At 40.8% G+C, this 8,142-nt stretch overlaps 1 long non-coding RNA gene across 1 annotated transcript; it reads left to right on the forward strand.

The window, feature by feature from the left end:
- Positions 1-7,128, forward strand: LOC116438638. Its single transcript, XR_004237858.1, has 3 exons — positions 1-270; positions 6,271-6,318; positions 6,839-7,128. It is a non-coding gene; the product is annotated as an uncharacterized LOC116438638 (long non-coding RNA).
- The last annotated feature ends 1,014 nt before the right edge of the window (positions 7,129-8,142 follow it).

An 8,142-nucleotide genomic window follows, 5' to 3' on the forward strand; every position in this document is an offset into this window, starting at 1 on the left:
CTGTGTGGAATACGTTCTTGTTGCTGGAACCTCTTACAAGAGAACCTTCTCACCTCTTCTCCCCTGATCGCCGCATTGTGGATGTGTGAGTGGCTGCACTATCTCAGGTGTGTGTCTGCGCCTTCATTTGGCCCCAGCGCCGAAGCAGCTCCCTCCTGTTGGGTACACTTTTGGAAGGCCACAGCACTTGACCACCTCACCACGCCGGCAGCACAATAACAGCATTGAAAAACAGAAAGTGTGAAAGCTGCTGGAAATACAACATTCCGGGTATACTTTTACCTTCTTTTGACTTTGTTGCTCATATAGAGTCACTGCATGTTCCCGAAGTGGCCAATACATTTTAATAATCCCATTGGGATTGCATCAAGAAAAAGTGTCTGTTTTTATATTTTAATTGAAATGAAATATGCAGTTAACAGTGAATACAAACAGAGAATGTCTGCAGTCTATTTTCCAGGTTATTGAGAAATGTGCATTTGTCATCTGTTGACCTTTCAATCCTCTATTGACTGTTACCATCAGCACTGAAATAAACTTTAAATAATGGAGAAATAAAATTCATTTGGTTTGGCAGTCAAAAAGCAAATCCCGGTAGGAATCATGGGGGAAAAAAAAGGAACAAAGTAAAGCACATCATCCAGGCATCATCAATACTGAGTGGAGTTTTGTTAGCCAGCATTAAGGAGCATGTGGCAGGCCTAAAAAGAGTCAGTGAGGGCAACAAGGATAAGCAAAGTTGCAACAAACTTCCAGCTCAGGAAAGATGAAGTCAGGACTCCTTGGACTGGAGATGACACTGTAGGAGGAGGTGTCATAGCTGGCTATAAAAACACGAGTGGCATGGCTGCAAGTGGTGGCCCACAAGCAATGGGATGAGACATCACCTGAATCTTTCCAGAGGCATGTTCAGAGCAAACGTAAAGAGAGGATTGCACCTGCTGGGTAGTTATACCACAACACTTCTTGCCGTAGGATGCTGGGATGGGTGTCAAATGTTTTCATCAGCCCAAAGGAACATTAGGCAGGTTCACAAAAAATAAACTTATTGAAGTTTGCTAATACAGAGACAGTGGATTCATCTCAGGGAATTCCTATGCTGTCAACAGTTTTGTGCGGGGGCGTGCTTAGGAGCAGTTGTTTCCTAACAGTAAGAAAAAATACTACTTTTGATAGTAAATAAAGAGTAATCTTTCACAAAAATCAAAATCTGATTGCACTTTTCTAGTGATAAATAGAAAAAGTTAGTTCACGTTATATGCATGTGAAGGTAAGCTCTGCTTGGATGCTCCCCCTTGAGCACCCTGCTGATTTGTTGTCATAGGGTCACAGATACTTCAGTTTCATTTATTTCCATGTTTAATCCTTCATAATACCCTTGACTAGACAGGATTATCAGGTGCTGAAAACATTTTCTGCGAGGAAGGGATCTTGTTGTGTTTTCATTCATCTATTTGATGTACTGATTTTCATAAGACTGCCTGGATATTCACATGGTCCGCATTTCTGTAACAGTATTTTTGTAGGCTAAATATTTGTGCATGTAATTTAGAGCAGAGTGGAGAGCCAGGAGTGCTGTATTAGCTGTAGTCACAGCTTGTACAGGGCCTGGTATCAAACCAACCCTCATGCCTCAGCTCCAGAGTCCAATCTAACAAGATACTGAGTCTTTCTGCCCCTGTTCAAGGAAACAAGGGCTACAATAGCCTTTTCCAGATGAAAAGCAAGCTTCCACCTGGAATGCTTTGGGGTGATTAACTACGTAGTTATACAAACAGGTAATCATATCCATGATTCAGGGACTTGGGCAAAATAGCAGCGCTGCAATTAATCAAACATTTTAGAGATGAGTTTGTTGCCTACTTGAATTATTGCATCACTAAAGCTCTAATATGGTCAGATCAGGTGCTTTTTTGTAATATGAGGATTATTACTCTGTACATCTGTTTGTGCAGACAACGCAGTCTGCAAGAAAATCAGGTAATCTATATTCTCCTTACTTACACAGTTAAATGTGCAAGCTAAACTTGGCTGAACCTTTTTTTACATCTGCATAATTGGTCTGTGTGTAGTGGGGAAAGCAGGAGGAAGCTTTTTCAAAAAGCTTCTTGCAAAATCCGACATTACCACTGTAAGAACTGACCACGTAGTCTGAACTGTGATTTTAGCTTGCAAGCTCACAGCTGACAGAGAGGTACGGGCTAGGGCCATTAGCTGCCCCCTCGCTGAAAAGCAGCAAGGCCAAGCTTGTGTATGTCATGGCTCCTGGAAGCTAATGGAGGGTTACACCACATGTTGCTAGCAAGTGCTGAAGTACACTGGGTGTTTCAACAAGGACTAAGGCTCATTACATTTACTACAGAAGAGGAGCATGAAAAACCCAGCCAGCCATTACAGAGTACTTAAGAAACAAGAAATTTAGGCTTTTGGCTTTTATTGGCAATAATTTATTAAGAGCTGGTGCCCTGGGCTACCCATCCACTCTGTCCAGAGACAAGGAGATTGGGTAGGATCTCAGGTTTCTAAGGGTTCAGGTAAATGGTTCTAGCTTTATAATATTTGGCTGCAGTTTAGCCTGATTAGGATGAATTAGTGACTTAAAATCAGAAAAATGAGCAGATGAAAGCAAATGCAAATCCATCCTTCTTGGGTTGTTTGCTGATGAAGGGAATAAACATTGCTGCTGCTGCTGCTGCTGCTGCTCTCAAATGTCTGTCATTTTCCCTCTGCTTTATTTTTAATTAAACCTGAGTCCTCAATTAGGGCTAAAAGGACTTGACAAAGATAAATGTAAATCAACAATTTACGATGAAGCTGCTTTTCAGCTTTCAGGGCTGTTCTTTCTGTACGTTTCAAGCATCAGTTGTGCAAAGGCTGCAGTTAACAAATACGTATGTGTAAAAGTGCTTTCATTTGCCTGTAATCATAATGTTTATCAAAGGAGAGCTCTGAGGAGATTTTTCTCTAATGTTCTCTTTGTGCAATAAAGATCTGCTTTTGGATTAAATAAATACAGCTCTTAGAGAAAAAAAGCAGCTTAGTTTGAAAGACCAAGTTATTGATACTGAGAACTTACATATACTTTACTGAATTATTCAGTGAACCTCCTGCTACATTTTTTTTAATTGGTCCTTTTCCCAGACATTCAGAAGAAATCTCTTGACCTTCAAGAAAAATTAAATAAATAGCTTAGAGAATTATGCTGACAATTTTTGTAACAACTTCTACTTCCATAGCATTGAGTAGAATAATAGACAATTGGATTGGAATATCTCACTTTGCATATCAAACAAAATTCTTGGACCTGCTACTGCTGTTAGTCACTCTTTTCTTCTCTTCCTTGGGCATGATGGACAAAACCAGGACAAAAACCTTATGCTGTTAACCAGTGGTGTGTCATGGCAATGTTTGGCAGCTCCTATTACAGACTTTTAGCATTGCCTAGGTCAGGTGAGTGCAGAAAAGTGTTCTAGTGGAATTCTGTGGGGGCAAAATATCAGTATTAACTTCTGGTCTGTTTTATCTGATGGGACCCAGTGCATGCTCAGAAATAGTTTATTAATGAATATAAATGGGAATTATTTACAGGTTTTAGAAGCTCTCTCCTACTTAAAGGCAAGTGGTAAATAATGTAACATTAATGATCTGAGTGCCATTTTGATGCATTTGGAATTTATCCTACCGAGTTTTAGGAACTTTGTCAATTTTTTTTGAAAATCCATGTAAAGGAGCTGAACCAAACTGTATTCAAAAATATTTGTCAGTAAATACTTTTTAGTTTTATTTTTTATATATTTTTACTGTCTCTGAAAAAAAGAAGCAGTGATTCTGCCCTGTAAGCATCATGCAGGCATAAGTGTGAGCACTTTCATGTGAGTATGCACTTAAAGGAGAGAGAGGACCTCCTTCAAAGAGGAATTGTCCTGTGTTTTTATAATTTACAAGATTATGTATTAATTAATTGGGGTTTTTCTGTTTTGAAGCTTGTTTCCAGAAACATGTTTTTTCAACACGAAGTTGCTAATCTCTCTCATGTTAGACAAATATCTTTGTGGTGCAAGATCACTGGGCTTCAGCCCCAGGCAACTCCCCAGGAACAGGTCTATGTGCCAAGCTGGTCTGAAGCTCTTCCATTCTCTCCTCCTGGGGCTCTTGTGTTGCATAGAACACTGAAATACTGATGTGGGAAATAAGAGTATCTTGATTTTAGTCCATACTCTCCTAAAAATTGGGCAAGTTGGAAGGGAACAAAATGGTTTGGGGACCTTCCTGTTGCTATTTTTGTGATTATGAAGGGGATGGGTAGCTTCAGATGAGTAAAGGAGAAGAGAGGACAAAACATGTTGGTCTACTGTTTTTTTCTCGTACATCTTTCCTTGAATTACTGTACAAAACCTCTGGGGCAGATGGTTCAGAGCACCTTCCAAACAGAAAACCCTCTGCAAGCAGATGTTGATTCTGATATGTATTTGCATATATGCAAGTGTTTGGGGGTCATGTGGCATCTTTTAACAGATACTTGTCTTGTGGTTGCCTCTTACAGCATTTCTGGTGTAGGGTTGTGCCCTGGTTATGCTCTTTTGCCTGTTCTTGGGTTTTTTTCTCCTCTGCCCTGGAGCTTGCCTCACAGGCATTTATACCTCTGCAAAGTGGATAGGTAATACGGGTGCTTGAATTTGCAAACACTTTGTATTCATTTGGAAAAAGCATTAAGCCTTGGGGATGGGAGTTTCTCTGTGGATGAAGTAGCTGGGACAAGAGTGGTGGAGGCTCGGGGTCCAGCACATGGCCAGCTGCCCAAGGGTGAGAAGAAACAGCCTTCCCATCTGCCAGCAGAGGCTTTGCATCATTTGCAAAGGATATTCCATTTTAAAGTAAAATATGACTGCCAGTTTCTAAGCCTTCAAGCTGTTTTCAAAAACAGCATTTTTGACTGTTGTATCTAAGCTATGTTATTTGAGATCCTGTTAATTGCTTTTTTATGCTTGATGGAGATGGCTCTTCCATTTCTTCACGGTGTCTCAAAGTTTGTCTTCACAGGTGCACCTGGCTCTCCTGTCTGGGTAACACCTGCCTGATAGTTCCTAGTCATGTCAGGATATAAGCATGGCTCCATAGCAAGCCCTTGTGTCGCTGCTGTGTGTTCAGATGGCAGATAGAATACTTCCTTTGAAACACTTTCTCCATGCTACATTGATCCTGTTGCTTTGAAGGTGATGAACTGTGCCATTCTGACCATAGTTGTGTGCCACTGAAAGAATTTTCAGGAAATTCAGGAGAGATGTCTGACTCTGTAATAAGCTCATTCTTCAGGCTAAACTGGGGCTTGTGCAAATCTCAGCCTTTAAGGACCCACTTCTTGGTTATTACAAAATCCATGCTGCAGTTACTGAAGCAGCATATGTACTAGCTTATTGTCTGGGTCTCATCTGTGTTTATGTCTCACTTATGTTTAATCAAACTGAATCCATTACCCTGGGAATCATCAGTGGTTCAAAATACTCCTGGTCAGACTGAGCTTCATTTCCCATGGAAAGATTGTTTCACCAGTATTGATAGTTTTACAGGTATTTTGCAGTGGCTTGTTGTGAGCTGAGCTGTCCTCAGGCACATCTACTGGTTCTTCTGTTTTCAAATCCCAAGTCTAGCATGGACTTTCTCTTAGTGGGGGAAGGGAGAAGAAAACATCTACTTTCAGGACAGTGTCCCCTCCTTCCCCATCCTCTCCTGACCCAAAACTGTGCTCGTGAAACCTAAATGCACTGACTTCTGATAGCATTTAGAGGATCTGGGTTGCATCAGTCTGTGATAATTCCTTTCCCAGTGTTGCTCAAGGATGAAATCGGGTGAAAAAGGGTTTTTGACAAAGAATGTGTAATGTGGGCAGCCGTGAGGCTGCAGGCACAATTTACCTTAGTGCCACCAGCCAGACATTGAAACGTGTTTGTGTGGTACTTTGAACAAATCAAGACTTAAATCAAGATGAGTTGGTGCTTTACAGCAGTCAGCAGCTGACAAAATCCTACATTAAGACTTGCTTGTCTTGTCCTGAAGTCCAGTGTTGCTCTGCAAGTGCTCACTGCATTATTTCCAGTGCCAGCCACTGTTCAGGGTTGCATGACTTGTTCTGTAAGTCTCTGGTGCTTGATTCAGTGGTGTTGTGACCTAAAAGTGATATTGCCATGACCTACAGGTAACTCTTATGCTCATCCATAAAGTCTGACCATGTGTTAGCCCTGGACTTAGCACTGTGTTTGCTTTCCTTTACAGGGAGCGATGGTGGGTCTGCAAATCACACTCCTGAGTGCTGATAACAAGGTTCTGCTGTGACTTCTTACATATCCAGCTTTCATGGTTATCCCCGACAACTTGAAAAAGATTTGTTGTTGTTCATATTTATAAATTCTTAAGTGAATAGTGCAGTGAGACTTCAAGTGACATTTAAGAAACTAAATCAATATTATAGTAGCACCTCTTCAGCATTCTTGTCTTGTGTTAGGCAGAAAAGAGTAAGCCTGGTTATAATAAACATGCATGCATTCTCAAGGCTATATTTGTATCAAGTAAGTTGTGATTCCTCTTGGGAGAATATTCAGCACAAGCTCCCTCTTGTACAGCACTGTGCTGAGTGCGTCTTAACATATTCACCATGTATACTTGGTGCTATCTTTATTTAAATCTGGTAGTCCTGAAACTCCTTCTGGATCACATAATCTTTCATTTTAGTCAGATTGTGAGGATTCTAGAAGGGACTGTCTATATGCATAGCTGCTATGAGGCATCAACTGGTTCATGTTTAATTAGATAGCTCATATTCTTTTTTTTTTTTTTTTTATAGGCCATGGATCATCTCAGCTGTTTTCCTCAACTGTTCTAATTCTTCCACCAGGATTTTATGGTCATCAAAGCAGTAAAACCAAATTTCTGTCAGTAAAGCTGAATCTCAGCTAGTTCACTCATAAGGAAAAATGAAGCTGAGTTAATGTGGTGATACAAAACCCCTTTATTTACGTACCTTGTTCAAAAATAAATAAAATTCCTCTATGAGCTTGGTCATACAGAATGTGGTCCTCTTTGTTATCATATGCTTCTCCAAACTTCCTGCTCCTACTTGCTCTACTAATTCCTCCTCTTCATAGTTGTGTTACACTCACTGAATCTGTCTGGGAGACACAGAGAAGGTTCTCATTTGATTTTCTCTTATATTTTTAATAATAAAAAAAATCCAGCCAGTATGATCACAAATTACCAAAAACATTTTAAAATGAAGAGTCTTTTACTGTTCTTCCCAATGTCTGTTTATGACCTTTCTTGTAAGCATGACCTTTCTAAGCCTCGTCAGAAGGAACAGCCTGTTTATACCCAGAGATGGAACTGACCGTGGTCACAGCATTGCAGTTACACTGTGTCTATGCAAAATTCAGGTCACTGGCCATTTTCCTACCTCTGCAGAGCAGGATTAACACTACAGTGTCAGCTTGACATTAATGACTCAGATTGCCTTTAATGAAATGAAAGATATTTTGCATGACCTTGTTGGCCAGAGTGAATAGCAGAGAAAAGAAGGCAAATCTGTCATATATGTTGCCTCATTTGTTTCTACAGGTTCCCTTAGGCTAAATTACTGCAGTGATGCAGTCAGCTTTCTTCACTATCATTAACAGTGCTGAAAACCCTCTCATTATGACTGTCTTTATACTGCAAAGGTGGTGTTGAGCAAGTGTTCACGTAATGTTCTGTGTGCCTGGCAATTGCAGTATGCTGATGCTGCAGTAAGTGTTCAGCTTGTTCCAGGTTCTTTCACCAAGACTGACTTCAGATGTTGAAATGAGAACTTGTACAGCCAAACCCACCATCTTGGAACATCCTTTCATAAGTCACCATGAGGCCAACATGCAGTTTGTGGTGCCAAGTCTGTGGTGCCGTGATGGCAGTGTGGAGCAGCCTGTGAAGGAGAAACCATAGCAAGCCTCTGTGCAAATAGGATTGAGTGAGTGCATATAGTGCTGGCTGGCTGGCTGGAGAGAACAGGACTCATGGAGGACAGTGGCAGCAGGCCATTGCTGCGTTATCATCTGGACAAGGAAAGATGAGTGTTATGGCTGTGGTGGTTATGTACTGTGAATGCATAAAGAATCTGGG

The sequence above is a fragment of the Corvus moneduloides genome, chromosome Z (assembly GCF_009650955.1).
Source record: "Corvus moneduloides isolate bCorMon1 chromosome Z, bCorMon1.pri, whole genome shotgun sequence".
In the NCBI taxonomy this organism is placed as follows: Eukaryota; Metazoa; Chordata; class Aves; order Passeriformes; family Corvidae; genus Corvus; species Corvus moneduloides.